Below are 21,687 nucleotides of genomic sequence, written 5' to 3' on the forward strand. Positions count from 1 at the left end.
CTAATCTTATATGGGTTCGATAGTTTCTATCCACATGCAGATGGGTTTATTTAATGAGTCGTTCTATGGGAACTGTATCTCTCTTAAAAGATAATAATCTCTTCAAGTTCTTCGTTGGGAAACGTTTAAAATACATAGCACTTGTACAGAGTAGGAAATTTGCCCTGTTGAAGTTGTGCCTGGATAATTACCCGAAAGGCATAGCAATGTTTACATTTGCCTCCTTTTAGAGGTTCACCATCACATGTCTATCCTTTGGTGCTTTTTGTCTGATTTATATTGTTTCTCATTAAACTCACAATGCAGCGCATCGTTGAGTCGATTGATTCCACGCATACGGACAATATCAATAGGATGCATTGGTACACAATACAGGAACGTATTTTAAGTGAATAAATATTTTACGTTCATTACTTAGACTATGTGCCCTGAGATACAGCGGACGAGAAATTAATCACTTGATTACAAATGTCACCCCATATTTTATATCCAGAATAACTTCATATCATGAAGGGAACACAACATTGAACAAAACAAGATGAGAAAACATAAAGTTATTAATGTTTATTCTACACGTACTCCAACGAATTAAAAAAGTTTCCATTGGGCTTTCCAGGACAGAAAATTAATTTAGTTTTATAAATAAATGACTTAGTAGGAAGGGATAGAGATGTAAAGTTCTCGTATATGTTTCCGAAGACGTGTTTGAAATTAAATCTGAGAGATTTAATATCCAAATTAAAAAAAGCTGAATTTCGAGAATATTTTCAATTTATATTCAATGTTTTGTCGCCGAATAATTGAACGTATTTTTCCATAAATCCAAGTTTGCTGTGTTGTCACCGAAAATATTCAATTTTCTCTAAGAACTAATTGATAGTACTTGAATAACAAAACCCTCGACTCGTAATTTCGGAAATTAGAAATAATTAGAAATACCTAGGTCAGCATTTCCACAAGTTGTTCATTAAAATTGTTACTACATATTCCGGAAGAGGAAATTTCTTTCCAAGAGCTAAAGCAGCATCGAATTAACATATACGTGAATTTAGCATATCCTATTAGAATTAAGAAAGCATTTTATAGAATTGTACATTCATCATCGAGACTGCACTCTTAGTTAGCCTTAATTTCTTTTTTCAATAAACTATAAACACTTTTTAATGTTTGCATAATAGTTTATTTAAAAATATTGTAAATGAAAGTTCCATTAGAATCTAACTGTTTTCACAATCAAGGCGTAATGCATTTGTAAGTGCGCCTTAATAGATCTCTGGCTTCCTTTCTCCTTGGGCGTTCTCTGACGGCTCAGGACTTAATGCGCGCACAAGATCTAAGCTAAAGGAAAAGCTAGAGCTGGCGCTCGCAAAGAAAAAGTCTTGAAATCTTACCCCCACATCAACAACGGCAATGTCTGTACCAGAGAACTTCTTACAGGAACCGCTTAGCAAAATTCCCTCGAGTGAGACGGTTTCCCCGTGGGCGTGTTGCTTGCTTCATTACTCTCGTGCTTCATTCGTCCTTGTTGCAGTACCCCCTCGAGGTTCGAAAGGCGGACCGTTTTGAAGTGAAGAAGCACACTCGTTATTTGCCGCGTAGTAGAAGCTTTCTAAAAACATACTTCCCGTCTTCACGGCCCGATACTCCCAATTTTCCTTTCTCCCTCCCGTCTCCGTGCGAACGATAAAGTAGGCATTTGGCACAGGCGTTTTCTTTTCCAACTGGAGGATACATTTTCTACCTACCTCTCGAAATGACACAACGAGAGGAGCTTAAAGAAATGTTAGCTGGAGCATTCACCTTTACACGGCGACCTCGAGTGGAAGGTAACCTGGTTGAGCGCAGTCGGAAAGTGGTAGGGGAACAGAGAGTAGTGGGGAGGGAGTGAAGAGGAGGAGTTGGGAGGACAACGCTAGGATAGGCAAGGGGAGGATCCTTAATGAGCTTCCACTTTCGGGAAAAGAGGCAACGCTTCCGATCCTGCCCGCTGCTCTTGAGGCCGGCAACTGAATGCCAAGATATCCCGCAGGAGATGCTCTGCTTCTCCAAATCAGAGATTAAAGGAGAATTCGCCGCAGTGTCGAACTTTTTAGACTTCTTTGTCTCCTAATTCGTTGCCAAGTGTGGCCGTGACTAGTTGATCTGGGTGGGTGAATTTTTTTGCCGCATTGTACTCATGCAAAATGTGTCTTCATTCCGATCGATTAAGAAATGAATGGTGGGGTGATTGGGTTCTTTGTGTGGATAGGCGAAGGAAAACCATCACTGAATTTTCCTTTTCCTGAAAAGCTGCAAGATACTCTTTCCACACATAAATTATGGTATTATCATAAAAAAAGACTTATCGTTATATTATTAATCAAAACTTTAAATTAGATATGATTTCTAGCTAACTTTGGAAACTTCAATTTGAAAGATAGTCGGGGTTTCATTACTTTTTATAGCATAATTCAGAGTTAAATCCTAATTTGCATACTTAGGCTGAATGCGTTGATATCTTAGACCAGAGATTAAGAAATAATTCCGCTACTTCCAGTTGATTGCTAGGAACCATATACTAGGGCAATTCACTTAATCGGTTGAAAAAAAGGTAACAATGATTTTTATATAGCGAATTTCAAAATGTTTTTTCCTTAGGAAAACGTTGTTGACAGATGAAGTTTTGGCCTTTAAAATACAACTTGCTGTATTATTAATGATACATTATTGTCACTTTGCTATACTTCAGTTACTTTTAACCTAAATGTTGAACCAATACATAAAAACCTAATTATTCCAAACGTATGCCAGACAGAACTGATGGTATTGAATTACAATAGGGAGAAATTATATGGGTAATATTTGAACAACTTTAAGAGACCGTCAATTGTGGAAAAATTTCCATGTTGGAGTTTAAAACTTGGTAATGACTTAGCAAATGAATTGACGAAGTAAATTGGCCGCTTTTTAATCAAAGTGTCACGCAACATTAATGAACATTCATGTATGAAACTAGCGACGAAAGTGTAGAGTTGATTACATTTATATCGTACTTGGCAGACGAAAAATTTCACTTCAAAGACTCTTGTTAAAAGGTTATTTTTATTCTAACGTGAGGACAATTATATATTTATTGACTGTATGCTTAAAATCCATATACGTAATAGAAGGCAAGAAGGGAGTGACAGAAAAAATCTAAGGTCTTCGAATAAGATTGAAAATCTAATGTAGCGGCAAGATCAAAGATATCTCTCCGAAAAAAATGGGTCCTAAGGCTGGGATGGAATATCAAAGCACTCCTCGCGCTGCATGAAAATCGCGGAAATAATCCAAAATTCTCGCGAAAAGTCAGACACTTTATGAAAGAGAGAACGGAACCTTTCCGGACGAGAATGGTTCATTTAGCCGTCGCAAAGGGTACACTACAGAAGGAAAAAGCGCTCCCTCCAATTTCTCCTCATCTAACGCGCTTTTGATAAAAGCTTATCCTGACTGATTCTTCCGTTAGGGCGGAAGGCTGCGGGCGGGTGGGCCGACGAGCGTATTCCCTTTCTCTCATGCGAACGCGGGAGCGCATCTACGTATGAGACTAGACTAAGTTTCGTCTCTCAATTTGGCTTCTTGTCTAAGTCGCCCCTCCCTTTTCCACCCTTAACGTCCCTACCCTCGATTCTCTTCGATCCCCATTCCATTCTCCGTCGACTCCCCGAAACTTTTATATCCTCCACCGCCTCTCCTCTGGAAGTACCCTTTCCCACTATCAAGCCATCCGAGCGAATAGAGAGAGAGAGAGACAACCTTCCTCTTTGCTCCTCGCTAAGGCTTCCTTCTTCTACGGGTCAGTCCACGGGGAATGGGACGAGTGCGGGGGTGCAGCGGAAACGCAGTACTCATGCCACCATTTTCCGAACTAGGCTTGAAGGCTTCCGCCGCTCGTCGGGGTTAGAGGGAGGGCCATTGGAATTCTTCAGGATTGGGATAGTACGCGTTAAGTGCTCTAGTGTGGAGTCATGACATTGCATCAGTTAGTATTAATAAATGCATGAGTATATATATAGTACATCGTTATTATTAGCATTTCAATCTTAAGATCGGTTAACTGTAAACATTGATTCTTGCATATTTCTTGTCAATTCCCTCACCCCCGATAGCTTCTCTGTTTGGCATTCTTCTTAATTCCTGTTGTACTTATCTCATGGCCTTAGTCGAGGAATTTTCCCCTGTAACTTTCCCCACTGTTATCCTCCTACATTTTGCCTGAGAGTATGTCCAATCCACCTAGCTCTTATTACCCCTCTCCATACGGTTATTTCTTTTTCTGCTCATTTACGTACTACCTCGTTCCCAAGTTTGTCTATTCATACCCGTTATTCAGCCTCTTCCTTCAACGTAATGTTTTTAAAACTAACATTACTCACTGGTGCACTTTTCCAATGTTTCGTGTCTCTGATCCGTAAGAGTGTGGCTCCTACGTTTCTCGCTCGCGAAAGTGGCACGAGGGCTCCGCGCGAAAATTTTGACTCTTCCATAGGTGACAGGACCATCAAAATACCGCGGTTACTTTTTCGTTCTTCTATATAACTTTCTACGTTAACAGCAGGGGTTTTTCGAGGGTACATTGTAATCTCGCTTATTTGGACCTCAATTATATACATACGTATATAAGTGCATCCTTGACACAAAATTAGCTAAATTCACTTATTTGAATATGTTGTTACAGTCATGGCATCAGTATTTAACACTTGAAAGTAACCCGTTAAATGTTTCCTATTCCATCCTATTTTACTATATATATATATATATATATATATATATATATATATATATATATATATATATATACACATGTATGTATGTATATTATAACAAACTAAACTATCAGGGCATGGAGTACACATACGCCCCCAACGAATACACGTGCGATGTTTGATTTAATCAAGCGAACCCGGGCTCCCAATTTACCGCGGACCTTCCCGAGAGGGTGAGAAGGCGAGGAGGTTCGGGGGGGTCGGGTCGGTTAGTTGAGGGGTGGTTGTTGCGAGCGGGTCGCAGGGTATGCGCGGGGAGGCGGGGGTTGGTTATGCTGGTTGTCAGTGTGGCGAAGTGAGGCGAGTCGGGAGTAGTGGGGGGGGGGGAATGGTACGCAGGAATAAAATGAACAGATTGGACGTCCTTTGACGGGAATGGTTTGGTTTCCTGGTGTGGCAGGTTAAAGAGGAAAGGGGCATGGGGTGAGGAACGGGGGCAACGGGGTTAGGAAGGGCATCGGAGTCTGAGGAAAAATAAATACCTTCCGAGTGAGCGCTGTTTGAAATGATGGATAACGGATCCCTCTTTGTCCGGGCGTGGGAATTGTGATGTCGGGAGACCTAGGAAAAGTCCCCTCGGAGAAGAGAATCGCCAGAATTCCCTCCCATAACGATTGTCCTTCGTGCAGATCGATCAACGTTCATCACCATGAGTTAAGTGTTATCATTTGCGAAACATAGACTTAATTTTTCAATTAAATCAATTTTTCACCAGCCGAAGATGGGAAAGGCGTACCTACTTAATATGAGAACTGTGACGTTTACGGAAATATTTTCAATGGATTACCACATAGGGGGATAGGTTTTAATACACGTCATCTCATGTTAAGACTTCAAAAATTTTAACTGACGTCTCCTTAACGCAATGGGTATAGTTATGGTTCTAAACCGACGTCGAGAGTGAAGCGAGGAAAAATATATTTTTGATAATTTTTAATTTTTCCATGTTTGAGTAAAAATAAAAATTCACTAATGATGCATAAATGAAACTTTAATAATAACTTTTGGAGTAGAAAGGATATTTGAGTGCATTATCTCCGAATTTCTGTGTCATTAGTATTGATAGCCTTTCATAGAGAAAACCATTATACCGTTTAAATAATAAAATTTGTAGAAAATTCTCTAGTTAAGACTTAATGTTATTACTTTACTAGTTACTTTATTCAATAGCAATGATTTTGTTTCAGACTGAACTCAATGTAAGTAAATATTTGCATAGTTTAGGTAGCTGCTCCAAAACTGGTACCCTCCTGAACTTTACAAACTAGTCTCCACTTAGCAATAGTGTATGAGACAGGGTAAGCGAAACATACAGACAGCAATGATAAGAGTTGAAAGTTGAAAATTTTTCGGAGGAATATCAAAAGCTAAAAAGGAAATAGTAATGGCCACCAAAAATAGAAATATTTCAGAATCCTTATTCCAAAATCTTTAACTTTACCCTTTGCGACACCTATACTTTTATAAACGTCTACCAGTGGCGAAACAAAATAGAGGCATTTCAGCCATAATTCTTGTGGCATTTTTCGCAGTTTTACTAGGGTTGTTTTAACAAATATTATCTAAAAAGTTCCACTTATTTACGAGTAATTAAAGAATAAATAACAAGTTTGCTCCCAAACCTTTTCCTAATAGCCGAAAAACTCTGTAATATTTTTCATGTTTCATGTCTGAAAAAATACACACCCACACACACACACATACACACACACACACACACACACACACACACATATATATATATATATATATATATATATATATATATATTCAATCTTAAACAATATAATATTTCCAATTAAAGTCGAAATATTGAAATGGGAGAATATTGTACTTGGAAATTTAGTGATTTAATTCAATTATTCAGGGCATATGACCTCATATATCTAGGAAAAAAGTCCCAGATGGCTCGTATTCTAACGAATAGCTCCCATGAGTGATGAAAGAATTGGATAATAAATATGCTAAAGATTTTACATTGGAATTAATCTACAATGAATAATGTTGAATTAATGGACGGAAATGAGTTGGATTATTTTGCAGTAAATCGCAAATATATTGTATCAAATACAATGGGAAACTAATTTTTCACGTGTATGCCAGTGATGCTTGCGTCCCAAGTTATGAGTGTTCAAAGCAGTTGAGTTAAAGTTATTTAGAACGATTTCGGATTCAGTTGCTATTCTACAATGAATAGTTATTTACTACATACCCAATTTCGATGAGTATTTGTGATATATTAATTTGAAATGGTAAATGAAATAAACAGACTGATCGTGTTGAGTTGACATAATGTTGGGAAACCTGCACATTCTAACATAAATGCTGAATGGCTATTATGCCTTCGAATTTATACTTTTTAAACCATTCGTATTACCTACGTACTTCTCCATAAAAATTTGACTATATAGCCTATGATAAAGAAACTAGATAATCTCTTTGACCGACGTTGGAATTATCAAAACCTGTTTTGAAATATGTAGAGATGGATGAAAGTGACACGTATATAAGAGTTAGCCATGATTTATAATGATTTTCAATTCAAATTTAAAGTCTAATCTTTCGGAAAGGAATTGATACACAATATGAGCTGCGCTTTTTGCAGTGTATTTTGTTGATTTCACACTCAACGGATCAGACTAGCAAACAGAAGTCTAAATGAAAAATATAATTGCCCACCTGTTTAAGTATACAAGTGAGTAAGAGTGCATTTCTAACAAATCCGTAACATCACACTATCCAGTTTTAAGTGAGATTTGCTTGTTAGGATGAAGAGAGCAAATAACTAAAATTTGAAACATATATCACGAGGCTAATGTGATTACATTTTTTAGTTGTATTAGGAAAAGGATAAGATTGTAAAGCCATTTGAGAACTCTAAATTAGGAAAGGACGTGGAAATATTCCGATCACGTTCTAGGGTCGGAGAAAGGTAAGCACGCAGCTGGGGAAGTAAAGCCTCATCTCTGTGGTAGCGGGCAATGGAATGGTGGCGAGAGGCAAAACGAAAAGCCCTCCATTCCAAATACAAATACCCTCTCCTGGAAGAGTGAGACGGGTGGGTCAAGGATCTTCGCCACATTGAGGTGTGCATATTATTAAAGGATGCCTCTGAGTGCTCATCCTCATACATTGGCACGCTTCTCATTTGCGAGTTACTTTTATTTCAGGCATCTCCCATTATTGCAGACTTAAGATTTTTTATTATGTATACGCCACAGTTCAACCTTTTTCAATTAAATACAAGCAATATAATTACAGTTAATATTAAATAAATTTATAAATCTCAATACAAATATGTATAGTTACAGTTAAAATTAGTTTAAATGTACGTATTTCCAAGTTACAAATTGCGCTTTATAATACGTAAAACGGTTTCGGTAATATTTTAGGTAATAAGTGAGGACCAAGTTAAAACTTTTTTGTCCGACACAAAATGGGAAATTCCAGGTCTAAGACTACTGAAAAATTGGAGAGTAAAATGATTGGCATTGTCTAGCACGTCCTTCCTCTGAAAAAGTCAAAAAAGATAAGGAGATGGGCAATTAATTAACAGGAACTTCTTCATTCAAAAGAATTCTTTCGGATCATGAAGTTTGAATTTCATTTGAATCATGGGTCGCCTTCACAAATTAAATCTTGAAACTATATTATACCGGAACTTCACGATCTGGAATACCTCACAGCCTCTCATCATCATCTTGTAAAGGCGGAGCCTTGCCATTGCAGATATATGCTTCCCTCCATTGCTGCTATTCTCAAATCATTATATGTTAAGAATCGAATGGTATTTTTTATGCCATCCAAAAACTTCTTTCTTTGCCACCCCCTTCCCTTTTCCCTCGATTATGCTTAATGGGAAGCTGTCATGCCACAAAACATGCCCAAAAAATTTCATTTTCCTTTTCTCCAACTCTTTATCATGCCACTCAATACTTCTATGTTATTTTTTTAGTATATGCGTATTTTTCTTGTTATCCTTCTCCAAATCCACATTTAAATTGCTTACAACCGCAAATTTTCAATCTTTTCTGGTGTGCAAGTTTCCCATCCGTATAATTATTTACCCCAAACAAATGTTTTTACAAAGGATTTTTTATTTTTCAATACCATGTGTTTGTTTTCTCAAAGATCCTCTTCAATTTCATGGGGTTCCTTTGCCAAGGAAGCCTCAGCCACTTTACTCCTTTGATATAATGAAGCAGATGCACACAAATAAAGGGGTACGAAGTATTTTTCGAGACATGCTATTTCATAAGTGCCAAGTTCTAGAAAGAACATAAAATCAACTCTCGTGATAAAATTTCAGGAACTCAAATAAACTAGAGACATGAGAATAAAAGATAATCATAATCTCTTAATTAGAGCCTTTGGACTCCGTGCTGGTTATTACAAGAATTTTAAAATGGCTCTGGACTCTCCATGAAGAACTCATCTCGTAATTTTTTAGTACTGTTATTGGACTGCATCATTCGTCGACCTCGGTAATGGTGGCGTAACGTCCTCCCTGCTAACCCAAATATCACGGAGTTGAATTCCACCTGAGTGGGTTTTCTAACTGAAACTATGGTGGTTGTAATTGAACTTTTTGTTAAATTCTTGTTAAAATATACGTTATAAAGGGTCCAAATTTGACTATTTTCTCAAGGATGCTAAATATGTAACGAATTTCAAAAGAGATCTCTTGAATTAGTCTCCATTAATGAATAACTTATCGTAGCACCTTTCCACTTGATATTTTACTACGATAATCCACTCCATTGTTCACTATGTTCGAATTCCACCACAACACGCCTGAAGCTACTCAATTTGTAGTCTCTTTAATAAGAGCTCTTCTTTAAATAAATATTTATTAAAATTAAAATCCTAAATGCTATAATATTAAGCACGAAGGCTACCCAGGGGAATGAGGATGAAGCAATATTATGCGTAGGCAAGTACAAATTAAAGCGATTCTAATATTATTTGGCAAATAATATAACAGGTTATATGCATTACGATCAAAACTTTTTGACATCACCGGTCTTATGTGACCTTAGGACTTTCTGAAACTGAAACCTTATTCGAGATGTTTCTATTTATGATGCATTGATTTCGCGAAAAGGATCGTCACACATATTTGAAGCATAAACAAAATTCCGACGGTTACTCGACTCACCCCTCCCTTTCCTGGGGATGAAGACAAGCCCGCTACCCCTCTCTGAAAATCTCACTTTGACGCTTAAAACCTTCCCAACCCGAAACCGATGTTCCCAGGGACGTTATTACGCCGTCGCCGCCGAAACACGTCAGCGCGAAACCATCATGGTCCGCTTTCTCAGGCTTCAAACGCTTTTAAATGAAAACCTCCGAGGGGGGTGTGAAGCACGGATGGAGTCTGCAGCGACTCAAAAGAGGTCCTCCCGCTACCGATAAACCAAAATCAATCCCCCCTTGAATCCGAAAAATTTCGAGCACGTCCAACGCAAATAGTGGGCGGGGAAGGGGGAGAGGGGAGGAAGGAGGGTACATTTCGGAGGTGACAGGCAAAGGTTGCGGCTAGGGTATGCTTTTTTTTCAACGCGCCACTCTGCGCATCTTTCACGCGACATTCGCGCAAATTAGGGATGCATTCGAATGCGAGGAGGAAAAAAAAACATTTTTTTTAAAATAAAACAGGACTCGTTTTGGGCCGCTTTCGGAAGCTTTCTTTGGAATCCTGACGATTCTCTTTCAAAATTTGCCCTCCCTCCCACAGGCTCCGATCCACCCCCGTCACACAAACCGTCGGATAGGGGTCTACGTTTTCCCACCTCAACTTCAAAACCGCCCTCCTCCCCCGCCAGTATGCAAGATGATCCTCATAATTCCCTCAAATTGAAAGCGGAGGGGGGTTATCGGGGAACCGGGGAAAATATTGGTTAGGGTCCAATATAGGGATCCGGCCTCTCCCACTAACACGGTCCCTTCCATCGACCCCCTCCTGCCCCTCCCGGTGATCTTGCATTCCTACAGGGGGGGGGGAGGGAGCGAGAGGGTTTAAAAGGGGTACTGCCTTTGGCCCCTTGGGTTGGTTTTCGGAGGGTGGTGTCGGGGGTTAGGTTCCAGTGGAGACCCTGTAGAGCTCGGCGTCGGGCACGAGGGAAGAGGGCAAGGGGAGGGAGGGATTATAAGGGCCCGTGCACAGCTCATGGCACCCGCGCTGTCATCTGCAAAGGGCAAATTGGGCTGCGCGGAAGGGAATAGGGACGTGGGGAAGGGGTGACGCGCGGGAGTAGAGGTGGTGTAATGGGCCTTACGGGGTCAAAGGGCAAACCCGACAGGTATATTTCATAATAACGACTCCTCTGATCCTTATTTCGGGAGGGAGGGAGTGCGTGAGGGGATACAGCGTGTGAGGGGATCGGTGCGGTTTTTAGGCGCAAGGCCGGTGCCGACGACTGACACTCAACCCGAAATCGTTTCCCTGAGAGCGCGAAACTAAGGTCAAGCCCCCACATCCCGTTTGTTCCTTTATCCCTCCCTTTACCGCTCGCTCGACCAACGAGCCGTCAAAGAATATCACGGCGTGGCGTCATCCTCAATCTCTCTCACATTCTCCGTTTTCCAATCCCCACCGCTTCTGTGATCTCTCTCACTCCATCCCTTTCTACCTCTCTCTCTTTGTACATATATATATATATATATATATATATTTATATATACATATATATATATATACATATATATATATATATATATATATATATATATATATATATATATATATATATATATATATATATATATGTATATATATATACACATATATCTTCATATATATGTACGTTTTTATAATTTTTTTGGCAAGGGAATGTACTGAATTTATCAATATCACTAAATGTACGGCTAAAATTTAATAAATCTATTACTTTCGAAGAATATTATAAGAATTTTATCAACAGCCGAGTACGTTTCGTAACCAGATAGCATAGCTGATTAATATTCGGTTATGAAATGAAAGAAACCGAAATTTTAATTTTTTTATTCATTGCTTGAGATAGCGTGCTGCCATTTACGAGATTTAAGAATTTACATTTCTTTTGAACATAATGTTACTAAGTGCATTCAATACTTCAAAATAAACTGGACACAATGCCATCCAATGCCACGTGTTTTCCTACTTCAGGTCGTTCACCCATCTCCGTATTTCTGAGCCAATCCATATCCCAGCTTTTCCGGATGACTTACAATTCCTAAGAAAACATTCGCTGAAAAAAGACCTGGATATTCGATCAACACATTTTTATGATTAACTGTATTTAGAAAGTTAGTTTGATGAAAAAATTAGAATATAAAAGCAAAATGAGTTAATATTACAGTTGGTGAGTATAGCTCCGACGTAAGATTCATTCAGAGCTATAATAAGACATGAATGAATTCCGGGCTTAGTATTTTCAATACGCATGCATTTGGTAGTCTAATAGTTACGGTAGCTTTTGTATGGCCACAAACTGCACACTGTTACACCTCCTAGTCTAACCTGACAAGACTAAACCTGACAACCCAAACTACAATACCCTATTTCTCAATACCTCATGAATTCACTCTAATTTCTTTCATAAATCCTATTGTTTTCCCCTATCACTTTTCCTCGAAATGCTAGTAAAAATGCTCTACCTCCATATTTCCTACCTTATTTGCATTTACTTAAACAAAGATTACTTCTGCTCCGCCATGCCCAAACCAACATCTCAAATCGTTCTATTTACACCCATCAACTTGTTTCAACGATCACGTTTCGGAGCCGTAAAAATATCTCTCAATTTCTAAGTATTAAAAAGTATATATATCATATATATATATATATATATGTATATATATAATATATTAAAAACATTATATATATATAATAATGGTAAAAAGGAAAAATTGCAGGAACGTCAGCATTGAAAAAGTATAGAATATTTTTATTGCTATAAATTAATATAAATTACTTACGAAGATTAAGGATGTAGATTTTCAAATCTCAGGGCTTAATGAACTACTCCTAAACTAAGGTAGATACAGTTTCATCTAAAACTTGGATGAATGAGCAAATATGTTGCTAAACCACAAAGTCTTACTTGATGCAAAATCAATAGGCCAAGACAGAATTGGTTTTTTTAACCCATGGCTTTGTCAATGATATTCATGTGGCACTGATATTTTTATAAGTCTATTATATAACTCAACGGATTCTTCCTGAAGCTTAAGGAAAGTATATCTCAGGATATTCGCATGGTACATTTCTTTCAACTCACCCTTTCGGGTCACGCGATGACACGCGTGACCGCGATAATTTGTTTCCCGTGACATTTTTTTCCCGTTTTGAAAGGGATACCAATGCTAGCAGCATACGTGTGTAAGTGTGTGCGTGGCTATTGCCTTTGAAATATTGATGGACTATATTTTATGAATATCCGTCGGTTTCATGAAAGATGCGCGGGTCTCGGCGATTTATTCTCGTTTCTTTCTTCGCTGCAGGAATACGCAAAAATGAAAAATGGAAGCTACGTCCAATAAACCGATATTTCCTCAAGGAAATTTGAACGGGATTGCAGTGATATATAGAACAAGCCATTCCCTTGTATTTCTTTTGGTAGCACTTTCCCTTGTGCAATAAAAGCGGAAAATACAGATTTTACTGCGACAATATCTCTCGAATAATAGGTGAGCTAGAACATATACGCGGTTCATTTATAAAATTGGATGCTTTTAAAAGAAACCAAAGGTTATACTTACTGTATCGTAGAAGACTAAATTATTATTAAAATGATAGGAAAAAAACTTGTTGAGACTATTACCAACAACTTGCGGTCGAATTGTGCTAAAGTGATGATCAAAGGTAAAGATATTATGTGAGTAATAGATTCATCAATATAACGTTCTTTTAAAAATACTGTCAGTGCAATCAAAAATACTGAACTAATGAAGCAAGCGGAAGTAAAATAAGACCATAATATTTGAAATATACGAAATAAGCGACATGAGAAAAGAACTGTCATTTCATTAGTGTTCATTCATACCAACTTCAGAAACTTTCAATTAGGATGAAAATCAAGGTATCCACCTTAACAGAAATCATATTACTTATCAAGCAAAATAATATGAACGTAATTAAACAATCATGCAAATGCAATGGAGCTCTTCATTTTTTCTTTAACTAGCCACACAGAATATACAGCCATTATATTGATGCCATTATCTACGTTATTACTAGGAAGCAATGGGATTTTTGGTGAAACAATTCTGGATTGAATATTTTCCGACTACAAAGTCAGCAACTGAGCCTAATGCTCTCACAAAGGTACAATGCAATCTAGTTCGCTTCTGAGTTCGAGAGAATAATTCCGTATCCGCATCAGATATACCGAATGATTGAACCAGAATAGTGAGGCAAAATAAAAGTACTAGCATTGTTTGTCATTCGTTTAATATAAAGGTACCCAATTATTAATAAAACTAAATTCAAGGTTAGTTTTCTTAAAGTTATTCATCGATAGCTCATATCATTCGTCATCCATGCATAAATTTTCTTTAATTCTTTCCTTTTAACTTTTCTTTATTCCTTGATTCTCAACATATTCGCTGAGCAACCGTCCACAATTGCGGGGTGGTTTATAGAGAGTAATGCTCAAGGGAAACACACTGTTTTGCACAGATTATCTGGAAACAAATGCACGTCATTTTACGATGAACTCACCATCATTTTGTATGAGAGGAAATGCAACAAATGGATTCGAGAACTCCTTAATTAAAATCGTCATTAACTAGATAACGTTAATATCTCCCTTTCAATAAGATTCAAAGAGGACCCAATACTATATGGAAGAATTATGCCATACTTTCCGAAACTATTTTAATTGCTAAAAATAAATAGGTGAGTGGGTTGAAGCTATGCTCCCTATTGGTTACAATGAAGCACGTGGTGCATCCAATTTGCCGACGCCACACGATTTAGTATTTTCACCACCTTCTCTTATTGGAAAGTTTTGAGTCTCTATACTCAGAATATCACTTGACGTTCAGAGTAACCACTCCTATCCAAATTACATCCACTCCAGCCTAACCTATCCCAATGGTCTTCCCTGGCGTCGCCCGGGCGAAACGCTCATCTTACGCCATAACCCGACCGGCCGCTAAAAGCGAAGCCCGACCTCTGCTCTTGCTAGACTCCCCTCCCCATCCCTACTGTATGTCGAATAAATTCCGGCCCTTAACCTCGTCTGGCCTCCTGGACGATTTGCATTCCAATTACTGCTGTCCCGACGCGGGAAGGAGGGCGGGGAGAAGTTTAGCTCAGTTGGAGAGGGGTGGGGAGCGCGCGTGGGGGCGGGAGTGGGAGGGGAGAAGAAGGAATAGAGGCCGGAAGGGGGGAGGAAGTAGGGGGAGTGTACGGGGATGGAGTGGGAAGAGTTGCACTGAAACGTTTAGAATACGAAATAACAGTCACATGATGAAGGAGGAGTGCCGACCGAAAGGAATCGAGATTAAAGAACGTTTTATAATTAAATTTCGGGGTAGGAGCGCGCGGGGTTTTCCGTAATTCCTGTTTTATCGCACGTGTGCCCGCCTGCTCCGCTCGTCTTGCCCGGCATCTAGTTGGTCGGCCCCGCGGTCGTGTTTTTTTTTCTTTCTCGCAACGGAAAAAGAATGCTTTCCCGAGGTGTTTAGGGCATATTAAGTTAATTTTTCGAATTTTGTCCCTTTCCTTTCCACTATTATTTTATTTTTCTTACGGGCAGGAGGAAACGGATTAGAAAGTTTTTTATTCGAGTCGGATGCTGATTATACAAACAATTAAGGACAGTTCGATAGTTTTAATTTTGAAGTTTCCGTTGAGCATTACTTTGCCTCCAATTTTGGTAAAATAGATATAATTAGATTTCACGCTAAGGAATACAAGCCAGACACGTCAACTAGATATCACAAAGAGATTTCCCAGAATCCTAATAAAGAAAGTTATTAAAAGTGTATTGTGACAATTTTAAAGGAGAAAGCAAACCGTCCAGTAGTAAAAATGAGGTTTATTCATTGTCTTTACTTGTTAAGGAACGATATTATTAGAATATAAAGACCCAAATCCATTGCGCGTGTATACGCTCATTAAAAATGGATAGAAAATATTGTCCAATTGCTATAAAATAGTTGAAATGATGGCTGATTAGAACCTTGTCCTGATTCAATTATCTATAATTATATTTGCTCTTGAAAGAAGTCATGAGATCTTAATGTTTATGTAAATTCCTGCAAAGGTTTAATAAACTACACGGTGTGATTTCCATAGATATATACGTGCATGTACTTCCTGGAGAAACCAACAAATAGCTTGGTGGTGCAAATAAACTTGTGGTACAAGTTTTTCACTTCACTGAACAATAGTTAATGAATATTTACACTTGCTTCCTAAGGAAACATTTATACGAGTACTCGTACATATCCCTTAGCTTTCCGTAGCTCATTTTCTTCGGGGTCGACTTCTTTTGCTTTTACAATCCGTACACGGAAACATACGAGGCGTGGAACTGTAGCGCAATGGTTACAGAACACGTATGCAGGATTGACAACTGTTGTATGCAAACAATAACTGTTTTGCATGCATGCAAACCTTGAGCCAAGAAATAATATGCTCCACCCTAAACGACCCCACCCACCCAATATAAAGACCACTAAAAAATTTCCCCCTCGTGCATAAAACGAAAAGGAATATTTCATGAATCATTAGCAGGGGCCCGCGTGCGGCACTCCCACACTTCTTCCAGCACATCTTCCCACACTTTCGAGTTGACGCCTCCTCGGCGCCTCCAGTAAACTGTTAGCAGTTATAAAATTTTCGAGCTCTCCCCCGATCGTTTCTGGCGAGACGGGCATCGGGGGCGGGTGGCGTTGGTGTGGAGGAGGAGGAAAAAAGACGTTAAGACTAGCGCACGCACCGCCGCTTTATGGTCTGCAGGAGGCGGCAAAGAGGTTCTACGGTCGGCGGGAGGGAAGAGAGGGAAGAAGGAGTCGACTTTCAGATTTTTCAGGACGTTTGGGGGTGTGAGGCGGTTACCGAGGGGGCGTGAGGAGGAAATTGAGATGGTTCCGCGCTAACACTTGCGGCCGTTTCGCTCGAGGGCTTCATAAAATCTCTTGCAGACATACGATTGGACGCCGTGTTGAGTGTGTTTACCGGGAGTTGAGACCGGATAGGGATTGTGTTCTTCAGGGTACGGTCGGAATGCGGAATGCAGATCGGCTTTAGCCATTAACCGACCGATTTGCATCGGGACCTTTGGGAGAACACATTTACGTGGCCCTTTTGAATAGGCTTCCGTCTTATTTCCCTTTTGAGGAATATTCAAATTCTCCCCCGTCGAAAAAACTTCGACGAAAGGATAGGAAAAGTGAACCATTTTATAATTACCGTACACAGTTTTTAATCAACCCCAGAATGATGAATATATATGACGCGATGGAAATAAAATTCCCTTGAAATACTTTCCCTCTTTCGCGGGAGAACTTTGGGGCAGTGAACGAGTCAAATTTGATGCCGCTATTTAAGATATTGAACTGATAATTTCAACCTCTAAGTTGTATGTATCACTCAATTAATATTACCGGTTAGGTTAGTCACAGCGTGCATTGGCTGAAGATTGTAATTTCTGGAAAATAAATGCACCCCTCAAACAATCATCATGTGGAATTTTTGAAGTTGGCCCAAATAAATTTTTGAAATAAACACTGTGGGAACTTGTTAAAATCTACGTATGTTTTTCGCATGTATAAGCTCTACTATAAACAGGGTTCACTTTATATTTATCTCAGTTTGACTGATATAACTAGAAGGGATTTACATTTTCAGTAATTTGTCATTTGGAATAATTATTCCCCTGCATAGCCTTTGGAAGAGCAAATATGCTCGTTCCAATTCAATAGTGTGGTATTTTTTCCAAGCCCCTTTGAACCTGAAACTTATTGTTACATTCCTACTCAGGAAAAAAATGGGACTGTATCAAGAAGGGTGTAGCGAAAGCCGCAAAAAGGTATAGGGACTATCAATGGAAAAGTACAAGAAAACCATGGATCACGGATGAGATGATAGATGAGAGAAGAAAATGTAAGAATGTAAACACAGAGCTAGGTAGAAGGGAGTACAAAGAGCCAAATAATAAATTCAGAAAAATAAAGCAAAAGAAGCATGGTGGAAGTCGCAGTGCGAGGATATGGATATTTTGCAGAGGAAGGGTGAAATCGGCGCGTTATACAGCAAGGTTAAATCCCTATCGAGAAGAAAGAAGAGAGGATCTATGCTAACAGTTAGAAATAAGGCGGGTAAGATAATAGATGAGAGAGAAAAAATCCAAGAAAGATGGAAGGAATATAAAGAAGATCCGTATGGTAAAAAATTTAAGCCAACAAGGTTAAACAAAGAAAAGGAACACTACATAGAGGAAGATAGCTTAGGTCCAGCTATACTCGACGATGAGATACAAATGGCGTTAAGGGAGATGAAATCAAATAAGGCCATGGGGTTGGACAACATTCCTGAGGAACTACTGAAATGTTTAGGAAAATGTGGGAGGAAGAGGCTATATGGGCTCATTCGTAGGATCTATTAGACAGGAGATTTTCGGAGGACTTTGTGAGATCAGCGTTAGTTCCTATACCGTAAATGGTAAAGGCTACATCATTTGAGCAGCACAGAACAATAAGTTTCATATCAAACGCAGCCAAAGTGGTCCTCGGCATCATCAACAAAAGGATGGAGATAAAGGCAAATGATTACTTAGGGGATGATCAGTTTGGGTTAAGGATGAGGAGAGGCACGCATGATGCCATTGCATTAATGAGATCAGTATCGAGAGGAATAGAGAATACAATCAGAACGTATTTGCCTGTTTCGTTTATTTTGAAAAGGATTGTGATAGAGTGAATTTGGAAAAAGTAATTACTATATTGAAGAAAATAGTAATAGATTGGAGGGACAGGAGTTAATCCGCAACTTGTACATGTCTCAGACTGCTCAGGTGCGAATGGGGAAAAAGAGTCCGAATGGTTAGTGTTGGGAAGAGGTGTAAGGCAGGGTTGTCCATTGTCACCGTTCCTGTTCAACCTTTATGTAGAGAAAAGATTAAAGAGGAATGGGAAGAACCGGAGGTAGGACTGAATGTCGGTGGAGAATTCGTAAAACCAGTTAGGTTCGCTGATGACCAAGCTTTAGTTTGTCAGTCAGCTAAGGGGCTGCAAGCATTGCTGAGTGAATCGGAAATTCAGTGCGACAGGTATGAGATGAAAATCAATATTAATAAAACATAAGTTGTGTTGTTTACCGGAAAGAAAAAGGCTAAGCTCACATTAAAATAGGAGGGCAAAAACTAGAGCAGGTAGAACAGTTTACGCACATCGGAAGTGTTTTGGACCAACTCGGTCAAAGTAGTAGGGACGTGAGCAGAAGAATTGTGCTAGGCTTTCACAAGGAGGGAGTTGATGACAGGGACGTTGAGTAAGGATGCTAAGAGAAGACTCGTAAAAGCTTTGATATGGAGCGTAGCTATGCACGGCGCGGAAACGTGGTCATTGAAGCAGGAGGATAGACGTAGACTGGAGGCTTTTGAAATATGGGTGTAGAGAAGAATGGAGAAGGTGAAATGGATAGGGAAGAAAACAAATGAGGAAGTACTTGGTATGGTGGGCGACGAGAGGGGTTTGTTGAGAGAAATCCTATGGAGGCAGGAAAAGTGCATGAAGGGCGTATTGATCGTCAGTGAGATATTGAAGATTATAATAGAGGGGAGAATGTTAGACAAAGAAGGAAAGGGAAGGAACAGGATAGGGATGTTGGAAGGGAGGAAGAAAATACTCAGGGATGAAGAGGGACCTGATATAGAGTAGGATGTTGGATTTTGTTTCTTGTTAGGAGTCACAAAATATATATTAGGTAATTGTGTTCACCCAAAACTAACGTTAACCGGTAGATTACTTAATAATAATTCCATCTCAGCTGTCACCAGGCAAGAAGTTTTATTCCTTCTAAGACAATTAAAAAAACAAAAATATCGGTTTCTTGGAATGCTAATACCACATGACCTCTATTTCCGTACAGATAAAATCTTCATCGCCTCCTCGGGGCCAAAAGACATTTGGATGGAAAAGGGATCCAGAAAAAACACCAAAGATTCTCAGTGCTCAGGATGGAGAAGTTTGCATGGCTGTAGAGGAGGTACATGTACGAAGGTATTTTATTCAAACAGAGGTTTTTCAGGAAGAATAGTAGTCAGCAATAAAATGTCGACCTTAGTCATTTCCATCAAACAGTGACATGGCCCAGCCAAAAAAATGGGAGGAAGATGTAGGTGGCGTTTCACTTATAAAATTGCCACTGGCGGTGCAAAATGTTTCCTACGAAGTACTTCTCGGGAAAAGGTTATTGCCAATCACGGGGAGACATTTCCCATGCCTTTCCGGAGAAGGCCTTTTAAGCCGCCGCCTTTCTGTCCCCTTGGGTGATTTATTGGCTTACCTCTTCCCAATTTCCCTTCCCATTTCTCTTCCCATCAAAAGTACTAGGTAAGCACGGTGCAACTCTATATTTTCTGCACACCATTACTCTCTTTTACGTATTGTTTGGGATACTTCCATACAATTTTAGAATATAAAATTAAATTAGCCTAAGAAAACTAAACGAAATTTAATTCGATTGTGATAAACAACAATTTGTGAAAGTTATTCATAGAATGGTAAATACATATCCACAAAACAGAGACCAAAATCAGAGTGTTCCAATTGCTAATTTTTTTGAAAAGAAAATAAGTGTGGAAAATAATTACATCCCATCTTCATTTAACTAATATTTTTAATAGGAGTATTAGCTGTGTGTAACTCAGGAACGGCCGTTAACTTGGGGTGCTCTCGGCTTAAAAAATCCGCACAAAAATATATTACAAATGGCAATATGAGAATTTAACATAATTTAGTAAAATATGTATTAGTCTAAAAAAAGGAGCAATAGTTGGAATCATACACTATATGCTTATATTTTATAAATGTAGTTCACCTTGATATAAACTAAGACTAGTGTTGGAATAATAAAATAAGAATTCATATATATATATATATATATATATATATATATATATATATATATATATATATATAATTTTAAAACATAACACAAAATAGATCTTGTTTTTATAAAACAAAATTACTTAAAATAAAATACTATTTAATAATTAATTAAAAATAAACTGTCAAAGAAACGTAGAATAACACATTTACGTTAACATTTTAAAATATTTAGAAAATTTATTCGTTTCACACCAACAGGGACTTAATTCCGCTTTAATGAAACTTATCTGCGTTCGCCTCACTGGCATCCTGCCTAGGTAGGGAACTTTAGAAATAATCTAGCACTAGGTCATGGAGCAAAAGTTGAGACAAGTAACAAAGAGCTTCACTTTCAAGGAATAATAAAGGCAAGAAAGATGTCGTCATGCAGCAATGGTATAAATAGATCAACTTGTCGGGAATATAAGAGAACACTGGCCATCACATTGCCACATGCTGGAAATAAAACTTCCGCGACAACATGGGATCCTTCCTCGAAGCACAAGCCCGCGAAGCCCTGCACCATCCCCGCCTCACCGAGGAGGGCGGGATAAAAAAACTCCCCTCTCCCAACAACTCCTCCTTCGCTACAACGCAAACCTCCGGCCACCACAACCAATTCCTTTTCTCAAGCAATTTCCCAAGGAGACCGTCCGTGAAAAAGCATATCAGATGTGCCGCCTCACGTCCCGATAAAGGATGAGGCCGCTGAAACGGTTTAAAAGAGAATGGTTTTTGCTGGGAATGAGAAAAGGGGAGTGGGGAGGTGGTTCGGGGGTGGCGGTGGCAAGTTTCCCGCGAGTGGTAGGGGGCA

Source organism: Hetaerina americana, unplaced genomic scaffold (genome assembly GCF_022747635.1).
Source record: "Hetaerina americana unplaced genomic scaffold, ioHetAmer1.1.p SCAF_7, whole genome shotgun sequence".
Taxonomy (NCBI): Eukaryota; Metazoa; Arthropoda; class Insecta; order Odonata; family Calopterygidae; genus Hetaerina; species Hetaerina americana.